The following is a 14,979-nucleotide window of genomic DNA, read 5'->3' as shown; positions in this document are numbered from 1 at the left end:
GACCAGGTGCATTTTTAAACGTTCAAAACCTTAAAACACACATAGCATACAAACATGAAGTAAGACCAGGCATCTCCAAACTGCGGCCCTCCAGATGTTTTGGCCTACAACTCCCATGATCCCTAGCTAACGGGACCAGTGGTCGGGGATGATGGGGATTGTAGTCCAAAACATCTGGAAGGCCGAAGTTTGGGGATGCCTGAGTAAGACCCAAGTTAGAAGAAAGACTCCTTCATTTGATACTAACTCTCCCCCTTGCCCAACCAATTCAGCCCCAGGATCAGGCTCACGCAAGCACACCAGGGCAAACTGCAACATTTTGTTGTGGACTCTTGTTCACTGCTCCCTGACACTTTTGGAGAAAAAAACACATATTTTTCATTAATGCCACTTCTGGCTGGAAACAACCTGTTTTTACTTAGTAAAACTGAAGCACACACACACACATTTATACAGTTTTTTTCCTTAAAAATGTTTAGGGGTACTCTCATTTTGACTCTAGCAAATCACCATTTTATAGTTCAAATCGGGGAAAATAAATACAGTAAATGGACAAAAGTACAAAGATTCACAAAATGTTTAGGGGTATGTGTACCCCAGCGTCCGTTCCCCCCCTGAAAAAAGCTTTCAAATTTCCTACTTTTTTAACCACTTGATTTTGAATGATTCCAAGCCTTCAGACTTGTTGATAAAAAATGTGAGCAGCAATGGTAAGCATGAGCTTGCCAGACTCGGTGCCTCGTTTTCCCTCCGTCTTCCTGATTCCCAACGTCTCCCACGGTTGAGGTTTAGCAGGGGTTAAACCCGCTTGCCCCTGCCTTGGTGTAAATGCTGGGTCAAGCAGCATCTCAGAACAACTGGGTGGGTTCGGGCTGAGCTCTGGACACAGGAAATGCAGGCTTGCCAAATTCACTCCCACACTTGTCTGGCTGTGCTGGAGACTCTCCTCCCAGTGGAATTTTAACAGTCACATGCTCTCTCTTCTTTTTCCCTTTGCATGTAAACCCTGTTCCTTTTGCAGCTGTGAAAAGTCGCATAGCGCCACACACGCAGACTGCACGATCGAAAAACGCCCTTTCATATAGCATCTGCAAGCATTCAAACGCGCTTGATGTTTGATGCACGACGCATCGTGTCTTGCAGGTGATTTCCCCCTTCCGAACAGGTGCATCTGTGGTTAGCTTACAGCCATCCGAGCGTACTGGCTTATTTCTTTTTTTTTTCCTTAATTTTTTTAAAATAAAACATAAAATATAACACAATTACAACAAAGTGTAACAATAACAACATACTATTAAAAACAAAACAAAACTTTCATTGGTCTTGACATCTGTTCCACTCATTGTACTATGACCTCCTCAAATCCTCACTGCTGCGATTCAATACTAATCCTATTTAGCAATTCTATTTCATAAACCAATTGTCTTATCTTATAATTCACAAATTCTTAATTATACTAACCATTGTTTATTATCGTTTCATATTTTCCTTTATCTCTAAACCTTTTCCTAAGCTACAACTTCTACTATAATTCAAAATCCATATCTTACTAATCAATCACAATATTATATTTTTTTCAGATAAACTTTAAAACTCTTCCGTACTGGCTTATTTCAAAGGTGTGCACCCCACTTCATTATTATTATTTTTAAAGATACTAGAGGGGGCTTTCAACATCCCTGATGAAACAAAAATAAAAACCAACTTGTCACACATTTTATTTCGCATTCTCAGTCTGAAAGGGGGGGAAGAGTGGGGCATCTCTGTCAATCTAATTCAGGAGTCGGCAACTTAAGGCCCATGGGCCACAAGCGGCCCACAGGGGTCGTTTAACCTGCCCATGAGCTGCCCTTGAACCAAGTTGCCCGCTCAGTGCACTGTGCTAAACTGGCGTGGCGTGGGAACTCGCTTCCATGGCGCCAGAAATCGTGTCTGCAGACGCCAGAAATCGCAGGCTCATGCGCGCAATCCGGCCCACGGAGGGATCTCCACTGCTTCCTGTTGAGGTTTAGGGCTCTTCCAGATGGCCTGTTTGCTGAGCATTCATCCTGATTTGAAAAGTTAACACAGGTTAGATTGTATCTGTCTTTATCGAGCATTCCTTCTGGATAGTTTATGGGGTGGTTGGTTGACAATGAGGATATGCCTTCCGCTCGTCCTGATTTGCTTGCTTCACAAGTTTCCTACGCGTGGTTTGCGTGTCCGGAGGCGCTCTTAGTCTTGCTCCATCTAGCCCCCTCTTCTGAGATGGATCTGCTGGTTAAGGGGGGTGGGATCCATCCCAGGAGGCTCATGGAATCCCCAGGAGTCCATACAGCCTCGGGGAGTTTCCAGTTGCCGCAGCTGGCACGAGTCACTCTGCAGAATATGAAGATGAGTCAGGCCTTTGACACCCTTCCTCCTCGGCACCCTTTTCCGCTTAGCTTATCCCAACTGGCTCCTTGGTAATTTAGGGAGCAAAGGGCAACAAGCAGGAAGGAAGATAGCTGCAGCACAAGAAATCTGAAGACGCTAGTGGGAGCCTCCTTGGTGGCCGTGGTGTTGAGGAATAAGCAGTAATTTTCCAGTGCCATTGCATTCTTGCAGTGCCACCCCCAGCACCTTCTCAATCACCTTCTAAATCTGGCCCGCGGATGGTCGGGGAATCGGCATGTTTTTACATGAGTAGAATGTGTCCTTTTATTTAAAATGCGTCTCTAGGTTATTTGTGGGGCATAGGAACTTGTTCATATTTTCCCCAAAAAATATAGTCCGGCCCCCCACAAGGTCTGAGGGACAGTGGACCGGCCCCCTACTGAAAAGGTTTGCTGACCTCTGTTCTAAAAGCCCACAGGATTTAAAAAACCAACCCATGTCTGCCCTGACTCAGACACAACCGTTGAATCCGTATTTGGAGGTCTCTATAGTTTCACCCGCTCTAGTTTTCATTGGGTGGATTTCAGTTGCCAAGGCCTGAGGATGTAACCAAGGTGACTGAACAAATGGGGGGGACACCTAATGTATGCTCATCCCTTGGCTTCTTGGCTTATTATTCTGAGCGGAGAGGGATTGACCAACCTGAGGTGGTTAATACGTAGTTCGATGGCCACAGTGTTCCAGCCCAGAGGAAACATTACTGTACAGTCATACCTTGGTTTAAGTACGCTTCGGTTTGAGTACTTTCAGTTTAAGTACTCCGCGGACCCATCTGGAACGGATTAATCCACTTTCCATTACTCTCAATGGGAAAGTTTGTGTCAGGTTAAGTACGCTTCAGGTTAAGTACAGACTTCCGGAACCAATTGTATACTTAAACCGAGGTACCACTGTACTCTGATATTTAGGGCTTCCAGTCTCCCAAGGGGGCCTACGATTTGACTTCACAAAGCAGGCCCAGCCCCTCTGGGAAAAGAGAAGTCCATCCGCACCATGCCAGTTCTTGTCACTTGCAGCCATTTGGGGAAGTGGCAGGCCTGGGAACTTGAGTCTAGCCGTCCACAGGAAATGAATCAAAAGAGAAGTCCCCCTTTAGGAAGGCCACTTCCCCACAACGGTGGGGACGTTCCTCTGGCAGGGATTTCGTGGAAAGAGGAAGCTGCGCATGAAAGCCATCGCTCAGGCCCAGCACCTGTTTTCAGGGCCAGCCTAAAGGACATTCTCCTGTGAGAGGTGAAGGAGGAGAGGACACCCCACTCAGACACCCCATTTCATGTTCGGAAGCCAACTGGATAGGTGGTTGGGTCTTTGTGCCGTTCTGGGGAAAGGGCACCCTCACACCTTGGGCATCGGTTTTCCGAAACCCCACCAACCCTTGCCCACCACTGCCCGGTGCCTGCAAGGATACATTACATGTGTAATGATACACTGGGCAAAGGATTTGGAATATAACATTCAGATTGCAGATTGGGAAAGGCTATGGAAAACAGATCAGAAATTTACAGCATGTTGTACACTGAAAGAAAATTATATGAAAATGTTGTACCGGTGGTATTTGACACCCAGTAAGTTAGCAAAAATGTATACCTGCCCGCAGACTGTCTCGCCAGAGTGGTGCATGCTCTGGTTATCCTCCGCTTGGACTACTGCAATGTGCTCTACGTGGGGCTACCTTTGAAGGTGACCCGGAAGCTGCAATTAATCCAGAATGGGGCAGCTAGACTAGTGACTGGGAGTGGCCGCCGGGACCACATAACACCGGTCCTGAGAGATCTACACTGGCTCCCAGTACGTTTCCGAGCACAATTCAAAGTGTTGCTACTGACCTTTAAAGCCCTAAATGGCCTCGGTCCTGTATACCTGAAGGAGCGTCTCCACCCCTATCATTCAGCCCGGACACTGAGATCCAGCACCGAGGGCCTTCTGGCGGTTCCCTCATTGCGAGAAGTGAGGTTACAGGGAACCAGACAGAGGGCCTTCTCGGTAGTGGCACCCGCCCTGCGGAACGCCCTCCCAGCAGATGTCAAGGCAATAAGCAACTATTTTACTTTTAGAAGACAACTGAAGGCGGCCCTGTTTAGGGAAGTTTATAATGTTTGATGCTGTACTGTTTTTAATATTCGGTTTGAAGCCGCCCAGAGTGGCTGGGGAAACCCAGCCAGATGGGCGGGGTATAAATAATAAATAATAATTATTATTATTATAGAACAAGTTCAAATACCTGCTGGAAATGTAAAGAAAAAGGAGGTAAGTTAAAGGGACCCCTGACCATTAGGTCCAGTCGTGGCCGACTCTGGGGTTGCGTGCTCATCTCGCATTATTGGCCGAGGGAGCCGGCGTATAGCTTCCAGGTCATGTGGCCAGCATGACAAAGCCGCTTCTGGCGAACCAGAGCAGCACACGGAAACGCCGTTTACCTTCCCGCTGTAGCGGTCCCTATTTATCTACTTGCACTTTGAGGTGCTTTCGAGGAGCTGGGACCGAGCAACGGGAGCTCACCCCGTCACAGGGATTCGAACCGCCGACCTTCTGATCAGCAAGCCCTAGGCTCTGTGGTTTAACCCACAGCGCCACCTGGGTCCCTTTTATCATGTGTGGTGGGATGCATGCCGGGGAATTTCCTGAGCGGGGCTGCATTGACTTAACTTTTCCTTTGCCGCAGCTTTATCGACTGGGGAGGCTCTGCACAAGTTCCTGTTCCCTGTTCCCTTTCCCCCCCTTTACATCCTGCTGGCCTTTAAATGCAGGCAGGCCCCCATCCCTTATTCTGCAGGCTTAGATCAGGGTTCCTGCTGGATTCTCTGCCCCCATAGCTGCCATGCTGGTAGGTAGGGGACAGATCCAAACCCTGCAGGTGAAGGCAGGGCAGCTCTGCCTTCTCTCGCTTAGGAGCAGCCGAACCGGCTTGGCTGCTTTGCTGTCACCGTGAGGTCGCCTTGAGCGTTCAGATGGGTTGAAAGAGACAGAAATGAAGCATGGGGACGGCTGGCTTGCTGGTCCATCGCCCCGCCCTGTGGTGGCTGGAGCCTGGTGCTTTGGGGCAGCTGTACAGCAAGCAGAGGTTCAACAGGTGCAGCTTTTGCTTGCCTACGTTGGCTTGTCTCATGCGCCTGCAACAGCAGGCAGAAGTAAAAGAGACGCAGCATCTCCATGTGCCTGTTGAAATTATGCCTGCCGTGCAGCTGTTACAAAAGATAAAAGGGCCCTGCCTGGAACTAATCTCTATCCTGACCTCCATATGAGGAAAACAATGGAAGCGCAGAAACAGACACATACACACAAATGCAAGCAAAGAGAAAATAACATTGCAAGGTATTGGAACAGTGAAAGACGGCAGGATCCCATGGAAAATGCTATACAGTGGTACCTTGGTTCTTAATCCGTTCCGGAAGTCCCTTCTGAAACCAAAGCGTTCCAAAACCAAGGTGCGCTTTCCCATAGAAAGTAATGTAAAACAGATCAATCCGTTCCAGACTTTTAAAAACAAGTCCCTAAAACAGCAATGTAACATGAATTTTACTCTCTAACAATACCATCGATCCATCAGCTGAAAGCAATAATCAATGTGCTGTACTATAAAACAAATACGGCAGTGTTATAGATGATAGAAATTAAAAATAACTTCTTTTCTTACCAGCACTGATGTTAGCCATTGTTTGGATGGGGGGCTTTTTTTATCCATTTTCGCAAAAATAGCCAAAACCAAAGTGCAACATTTAATCTGTTCTGAAACTCTTGTTTGACTTCCAAAATGTTCAAAAACCAAGGTGCAGCTTCCGATTGGTGCAGGTGCCCTGGAAACAAAAGCCGACAGCCGCATCAGATGTTTGGCTTCCAAAAAAACTTTTAAAAACCAGAACACTTACTTCTGGGTTTTTGGCATTTGGAAACCAAGGCGTTTGAGTACCAAGGCGTTTGAGAACCAAGGTAACCACTGTATTAACTGAATGACTTAGAGCAGGCACCCCCAAACTCGGCCCTCCGGATGTTTTGGGACTACAATTCCCACCATCCCTGACCACTGGTCCTGTTAGCTAGGGATGATGGGAGTTGTAGTCCCAAAACATCTGGAGGGCCGAGTTTGGGGTTGCCTGCCTTAGAGCAAGGATACTACCCAATGGGTGTTTATTGTGGGGGTAGTCGGCCTCATCTATGCAATTTTTTTTTTGCAGCACCCACACGATGCTGTTGCCATCGGAGTGTCCATGCCCCCACTGCCATTAAATCAGGATTTACCCTTTCCAGAGGAAATGTAAAACAAACCACCCTATTGCCAATGTCCCGGTTGCAACATCTTGACAATGCGCTTGCAAATTAATCCCTCACCGTGAAGTCCCCTAAGTAATTTTATTCCTCCAGCTCAGTTGCCCTATCAGCACAATGGGACTAACTGTGACTCGGGTGTTGATGGGGTGGGGGGGAGAAGCTGGCTTTTGCAGAGAGGAACGGTGGACTCACCAAGCGGGGAGGAGGAGAAGGGTTCGAGGAGCACTAGAAGGAAGGTACAGACTCTTTCAAGACTTGATAGACGTGGTACTCTGCATCATTTTTAACTGCTGCTGTTTTAGTGTTTTGGATGTTGGAGTTTGCTTTTATTAATGCATGAGGATTTACGTAGTGCTGTCTTATTTTTATGTGAGCCGCTATGAGAGGGTTCCCCCCCCCCGAAAGGCAGCCGGCCATTTCAAATAAACAAGGAGCCGGAGAATAAGGGTGATGCCAGAGGGAAGAGATGATATCCGCCTCCGCACCCCACCCTCCACCCCAGCGAAAAATTCCAGAAACCTTTCCCTAATAAAAATGACAAGCAGAAAACCACGAGCCCGCCTGTAAAAAATTTAGTCGAGGGCTAAATTAGAAGCAGAGAGCGTAGGAACATCTGGCCGTAGATAGATGTTATTGTGAGAAAATTAAAAAGTGAGTCACATCCGGCAGTTTTACAAAAGGTCAAAACTTTTCTACTGTGGAGAGAAGTAGGGGGGCAAGGCGGCAAACCATTGCAGCATGGCAACAGTGCCATCGCGAGGGAGGGGCAGGGGCAGTGCGCCCCAGGTGCCATGTCTGGGGGGTGACAAGAACGCACCACTCCGTTTGTGGCTCCAGAGGATCCTGCCACCGTCCGAACGGCACTTGGGTAGTGCCGGTGGCAAACCACTACGTACAACGCATGCACGGTGTCGCACGCATGCACTGTGCGTAGCAATGCCTCACATGCGCTGTACATAGCGGTTTGCCACGGGCACTGTACGGACGGTGGTGGGATCCCTCCGCCACCAGCAGGAGCCACTTTCGGCGAGCTGGGTGGCCCCCCTCCCAGCCTCCCTCCCTCCCCAGCTCACTGTAAGCGGCTCCCACTTTGCTTCTTTACATACCTGCCAAGTTCCGGCCTGAGAAATAAGGGACTGGACCAGAAGTAGCAGACCAGAAGTAGCGCTGCTGCCATTTTGGAACTGGGCGGAGCATGCTCAGAAGCGACTTTTGATGCTGCTCTGCCCTGTTCCAAAATGGCTGTCGCACCAGAAGTCGCGCTGCAGCCATTTTGGAACTGGGCAAAGCAGCATCAAAAGTCGCTTCTGAGCACGCTCCACCCAGTTCCAAAATGGCCGCTGTGCCAGAATAAACCGGGGGAAAACAAAAAAAAATCCATTTTTCGGCTGGGAACAGCCGGAAAAACGGGGGTTTCCCGGGGAATACGGGAGACTTGGCAGCTATGCTTCTTTACAGTAAGCTGGGGAGGGAGGGAGGGAAGGGACCCATGACTCCTGAGAGGACGGGGTGTACAGCTTTGCCAGCGGCCCAGCAAAGCTCCCCCCTTACCCCAACGGCTCGGGGTACTTGGGAGTCACGGGGGTGGGGGCGCAGAGGCATGGGAATGGGGGGCAGACCCCAGGTGTCATCGCTGAGGGGGTGACATTCAGCGTCTGCCTGTGACTCCCAAGCCTACCCCAGCTATCAATGGGGGGGGGGGTTGACAAAAAAAATTCTGCACCGGGTACCACCTGGCCTTGCTACGCCTCTGCATGGCAGAGCCTGGGCCATGTCGTGCAAAAGCCCCAATTTAAAACTATTGGCTCTTTTCTGCAGCATGCATACTGCCCCCTGGTGGGAGGTCCTGTAGCAAGCATTTCCTTGCCAGCCTTTCCAACTTTTGAGTAGGGCTCTGCAGTGGTTTGTTTTCAGCACAGAGCATGAGGTTCTTAATATTGGGGTCGTGAGTTCAAAGACCCACATTGGTGAAAAGATTACTGCATTGCAGAGAGTTGGACTAGATGATCTGAGTGGTCCCTTCCACGGTGGTATTTGACTCCTAGTGGTGCTGTGGTCTAAACCACAGAGCCTAGGGCTTGCCGATCAGAAGTTCGGCGGTTCAAATCCCCACGACGGGGTGAGCTCCCATTGCTCAGTCCCAGCTCCTGCCAACCTAGCAGTTTGAAAGCACGTCAAAGTGCAAGTAGACAAATTGGTACCGCTCCGACGGTAAGGTAAACAGCGTTTCCGTGTACTGCTCTGGTTCGCCAGAAGCGGCTTAGTCATGCTGGCCACATGACCCAGAAGCTGTCTGCGGACAAACGCTGGCTCCCTCGGCCGATAGAGCGAGATGAGTGCCGCAACCTCAGAGTTGTCCGCGACTGGACTTAATGGTCAGGGGTACCTTTACCTTTAAGTTAGCAAAAAATGTGTAGAACAAGGACAAATAACTGCTGGAAATGTAAAGAAAAAGAAGGTACCTTTTACCACATGTGGTGGTCATGTAAAGTAATATAAAGCTTTTGGGAGATGATATATAATGAAATGGAAAAAAAATGTTTAAAATAACATTTGTTAAAAAACCAGAAGCTTTTCGATTAGGAATTATAGGTACCGAGATCCCAAGGAACCCGAAAAGACTTTTTATGTACACAACAACAGCCGCACAGATGTTATTAGCCCAGAGATGGAAGGAAGAAGCAATCCTGACCAACCATTGAAGAACGGCAAACCAAGTTGAGGGACTAGGCTGAAATGGCAAAATTAAGTGGAAAGCTCAGGAACCAAGAGGACAAGAACTTTAAAAAATAATGGGGTGTGTGTGTGTTATAATTTACTTAGGAGATCATTGTAAGCAGATGAAATCATTTGCAGGCTTTTTAATCTCACTTGTAAAGACTATAGACAATGCAGACAGATAAAAAAGGTGGGGTAATGGATTGGCATGCAGGTGTAAATGGTGATATTAGGACCCATGGAGGGGATGGAGGGGGGGCAGTCCAGAGATTCAGAGAAATCTCTTTATATAGATTTGTAATTATTTTTGGTATAAATTTGTATTTGTAAAACCAAATAAAAATCATTTCAGAAAACAAACAAGTGGTCCCTTCCAGCTCTACAATTCTATGATTCTATGTCCTTCATTTGCTGCTAACCCTGATGGAAGCCACAGGAGGGGAGAATGTTCTTACACCCAGGTCTTGCTTGCCGGCTTGCCAAAGGCATCCAATTGGCCTCTGTGAGGTCAGGAAGCTGGAATAAATGGGCTATTGGCCTGATCCAGTTGGCCATTCTTTTTTTTTTTTATTGAAAAAGACTTTATTGTTTAAAATAATACAGAGTAGAACATATGCATGATATGAATACAACGATAGTTTCCTCCTCGTCGTATCTCATACAAAAGAAAAATAAATAAATACAGAAGAACTAAATACATAATTCAAAATACAAAATAAATTCTTCTTCGCAATGTGAACCGTATATTATCTTTATGTTAAATCCTATTTCTTCCTTCTTAGAAACTTCCCGTCCTTCCAATATTACACTTCCAAATTCTTTGTTTTCTACGGGTCTTCGTTATAACTTTCTTCCTTTCTTCTCAATTTTCCCTTAATCTCATTTTTATATTACAAACGTTAATCTATATCTGCCAATATGGAATTATTAGGATAATACATTTTTAAGTATTTTTTGTAGACCTTCCACTCTTTGGATACTTTTTGTGTTGATGATTCTCTTACTGAGTCAGTGAGTTTAGCCAGTTGTACATATTCTAGCATAAGTGTTTGCCACTCCAATATAGTGGGTAAGGTCTCACTCTTCCACTTTCTTGCCACTAATACCCTGGCCGCAGTCATTGCATACAGCAGTAAGGATTTTGTTTCTTTTGGCCATTCTTATATTCTTATGCTGTTTGGTCTCTGGCAGCCTTTTGCTGGAGCATTACTGTGGTTCTTGGCTATTAATGCCGCCACCACCTGCCAATCCATCAAATTTTTGTTTTTCTGTTCTGTTTTTCTGTTCTGTTCTGTTTCCAGTCCTGGTGCTACAATGTGGCACCTCGGTCATCTTTCTACAACTTTGGGCACATGTTCCAAGAGCTCCCTTGCGCTTAAACCTGCATCAAAACCAAATTTTGATGACACAGGGAACGTTTGCCAGCAGGGGGCGGGAATATTCCACTTTTGACCTAATCACCCGCTTGGCAACATGGATGTAATCTGCATTTACATGTAGCTCTGAGCCAATAATGGTGAATTCCTTGCAGAGGTTCAGCCCCAAACATTTTGCTGTATTTGTTGAAGGATCTCCACCCCCATTCCACACGCAGAAGGCAAGTGGATTGGCAATTGAATGCATGGCTGTGGGCTCACACTACCTCTAAGCACATTTGAAGAACATTTCCCCCTTCAAATAATTCTGGGTGCTGTAGTTTACCCCACAGAGTTACAATTCCAAGCAAACCTAAGCAAACTTATGGTGCCCAGAATTCTTTGAAGGGGGAGGTGTGCTTCAAATGTGCTATATAGTGTGTGCACAGCCTTAATTCAATGTTGGTGACAGACCAATGTCCTCCGCTGTGCTGGAAGGTGGTAGGCTAGTTAGCTTAGAGGGCATAGGACAGGCCTCCAGTATCTGGCCACTCCCTCCCTCCCTCCCTCCCTCCCTCCCGGGGAGGGCACCTGCCTTACTCTGCCTAATAGTAGGACTGACCCTGCTTATTTGTACGATGTTGCCAGTGTCACAATAGGACCTGGTTGTGGAGAACAGAGCGGCCCCTGATAATGCAGAAGTTGGTCACCCATTCTTTACAAAGCTTCCTCCGCCCGTCAGCCTGAGTCACAAGTTCCTCTCTTGTCTATGCTGTGTTTCATGTCCTTTTTATTTTTGCAGGTGCCTTGCATATGATAATTCAGGAACAGGTACTTAAGTCAGTGTGAATCATAACACGATCTACTTAAATTTTCAGACCGAACCAGGGATTATATTTTGAAATTGGAAGAAAATACTACTAAAAAAGAGAGAGAGAGGAAGAAATAATAAGAAAAATGAAAGAAGTGCCATCTCTCCACCCCTCTCTCTGTTATCCAAAAGTAATACTATGGGGCACAAGTACATGAGTTCTTATTACCGGTAGTACTTCTGCCTTTCAAATTAAATTTCATGGGTACGATTCTATACCTCAGATCCATGGGTTGGGAGTCTTTAGAACAGTGTTTCCCAAATTTGGGCGTCCAGCAGTTTTTGGACTACAACTCCCATCATCCCTAGTGTTGTAAACAAAAACTGCTCCCTTTCCCTTATGGGGTACACCCTTATAGAGTCCTTTGTAGGTTCTCCATCGGTAGGAGAAAATAGCAGAGGCCAACCAGAGAATATTGAGAAGCAAAGCAGCTAGTAAGCCCAACCTTTATTAAAGCTGTTGCAACAGGGTGCTCCAGCTCCCCCCACATGCAGGAGAGAGGAGGAGGACCCCGAACCATGGGCACAAGCCCTTATATAGACTTTTGAACTGCCCACCCTGGAGCCCAAGACCACCCCTCCATACATCATACATATACGGTATCACAGAAGGGGTGTAGCCCAAGACCACCCCCCCCCAGTACATCATATATACATCAGAGAAGGGGCAGACTACAACAGAAATCTGTGTGTTGTTTTTTCTCCTGTTTGCCAGGTTACCTGACTGGATTACCTGGGCATCCTGGCCACTCTTTTGTTATGTAAAGGTAAAGGTAAAGGGACCCCTGACCATTAGGTCCAGTCGTGACCGACTCTGGGGTTGCGTGCTCATCTCGCATTATTGGCCGAGGGAGCCGACGTACAGCTTCCAGGTCATGTGGCCAGCATGACAAAGCCGCTTCTGGCAAACCAGAGCAGCACACGGAAACGGTGTTTACCTTCCCGCTGTAGTGGTTCCTATTTATCTACTTGCATTTTGACGTGCTTTCGAACTGCTAGGTTGGCAGGAGCTGGGACCAAGCAACGGGAGCTCACCCCGTCACAGGGATTAGAACCGCCGACCTTCTGATCAGCAAGCCCTAGGCTCAGTGGTTTAACCACAGCGCCACCTGGGTCCTTTTGTTATGATAACTACTCAATTCCTGAATCCAGATCACAGGTCACAGGCTCACCCTATTCATATCTTAAATCTGCCCTTGAGACAGGATCTGTGAGCCAAGAGACAGTGGAGATGCTCCCCATTTCCTTCAACCTTGCAGAGAAATATTTGGAGAGAGACAAAATGGTTTCAGGAGTTTTTTTCTGTGGGGTTTATACATTTATGTATGTGCTTGCTTGGTACATTTATGAGCATTTATTGTATATGTATAAGGCCTTAAAATTCTTATAACACTAGCTAGTAGGACCAGTGGTCAGGGATGATGGGATTTGTAGTCCCCAAACAGCTGGACACCCAAGTTTGAGAAACCCTGATTTAGAAGATGGAGTAAGCTCAGCAGATCCAGAGCTATGTTGCCCCATGGACTACCCAGTGGAATACCCATGATGCACTGGTATTAAACTCCACTGATGAAGATAATCCAGTAAACCAATCAAAAACCAATCAAAAACAGGGTGGAGTTATGGGCAGGATGTAGGTGGAGCACACTTATGCCAAATCCTATGGCGCTTCATTCCCCAGGCACACCCCTGTTGACAAGACTTCAGACCAGGTCCATGGCATGAGAACATTTCCCTCTCATTGACCTCAATGGGAGGGAGAAATGAAAAACAGCTTTTCCCACCCGCTATGGCAGAGAAATGGAGGTGCGGGTGGCGCTGTGGTCTAAAGCACTGAGCCTCTTGGGCTTGCCAATCAGAAGGTTGGCAGATCGAATCCCCGCGACGGGGTGAGCTCCCATTGCTCTGTCCCACCTCCTGGCAACCTAGCAGTTTGAAAGCACACCAGTGCAAGTAGATAAAGAGGTACCGCTGTGGTGAGAAGATAAACGGCATTTCCGTGCGCTCTGGTTTCCGTCACGGTGTCCCGTTGCACCAGAAGCGGTTTAGTCATGCTGGCCACATGACCCGGAAAGCTGTCTGTGGACAAACGCCGGCTCCCTCAGCCTGAAAGTGAGATGAGCGCCACAACCCCATAGTCACCTTCGACTGGACTTAACCGTCCAGGGGTCCTTTACCTTTAACTTACTTTTATGGCAGAGAAAAGGGAATGATGCAACCCAATGCCCAGTTGGAGCACACCTCTAGCAACAGGTTAAATCTCCGTATGAGACAGCAGCATATTCCTGGGATGCAGGGGGTTGGTAAAAAGTAAAAAAGGGGGGGGACGCGAGTGGCGCTGTAGTCTAAACCACTGAGCCCCTTGCACTTGCTGATAAGAAGAACTAAATGAACCTCAGGGTCCCTTCCAACTCTACAATTGTATGATTCTGTGATAAATTCCACACCTTGCAATCCTAGCTCAGATGACACACAAGTGTCGCACACAAAGAGAGATCTCAGTGGGGAGCTCCCTGCACACAAATGCGTTTCCATTCATTTATTTGGCATCTTCAACTGCAAAGCTGCGGCGAAGTTATTGTTGTCGAAATGAAACAATTTACCTGTCAGAGCTGATGCAACACCTGGAGGTACAGGGAGGATCTGAAGTGGCTTGTAATAGCTCTCTTCAGCATCGCAAACACTCCTGACGCTGCTGATTTATGGAGTCTGCGCTGTGGATTAATTCAGGAGCGTGCCCAAACTCATGCTCAATTCATTCTAGGATCTGGCATTAACTTCCTGTGTCAGAAATATCATGCTGGCGTTTGAATTACGCCGGCATAATGCAACAGACCTACCAGCCTAGCAGCTCGAAAGCACAAAGTGCAAGTAGATAAATAGGTACCGCTCCGGCGGGAAGGTAAACGGCTTTTCCGTGCGCTGCTCTGGTTCACCAGAAGCGGCTTAGTCATGCTGGACAGATGACCCGGAAACTGTACGCCGGCTCCCTCGGCCAATAAAGCAAGATGAGTGCCGCAACCCGAGTCGTCCGCGACTGGACCTAATGGTCAGGGGTCTCTTTACCTTTACCTAATGCAACAGAAGATGTTGCCATAATGGCATGCTGGTGTGACAAGCTTACTGGGAAATGATATACTGTATAATGGATTGAAAAGGATGTTTAAAATAACCTTTGTAAAAAACAACACAGAAACTTTTCTTTTGGAAATTATAGAGACAGAAATTGTATAGAGATTTATTCATGTATGCGACGACAGCGGCAAGAATGTTACTCGCCCCAAAATGGAAAGAGGCAGAAGTCCCAGCAAAGGAAGATCGGGGAGAAAAATTTACGGAATATGCAGAAATTGT

The 14,979-nt window shown here is 47.2% G+C and overlaps 1 long non-coding RNA gene across 1 annotated transcript; it reads right to left on the bottom strand.

Moving 5' to 3' along the window:
* Positions 1 to 395: 395 nt before the first annotated feature.
* Positions 396 to 7,863, bottom strand: LOC148683784 (uncharacterized). The gene is made up of 3 exons (XR_015946609.1): positions 7,788 to 7,863; positions 6,050 to 6,209; positions 396 to 1,224 (listed from the first exon to the last, which is right to left on the bottom strand). It is a non-coding gene; the product is annotated as an uncharacterized LOC148683784 (long non-coding RNA).
* Between the last annotated feature and the right edge of the window lie 7,116 nt (positions 7,864 to 14,979).

This window comes from Zootoca vivipara, chromosome 12 (genome assembly GCF_965207765.1).
Source record: "Zootoca vivipara chromosome 12, rZooViv2.hap1.1, whole genome shotgun sequence".
NCBI classification, from domain to species: Eukaryota; Metazoa; Chordata; class Lepidosauria; order Squamata; family Lacertidae; genus Zootoca; species Zootoca vivipara.
Note: the sequence above shows the minus strand (reverse complement) of the source record. Positions and strands in the feature narration are given on the sequence as shown.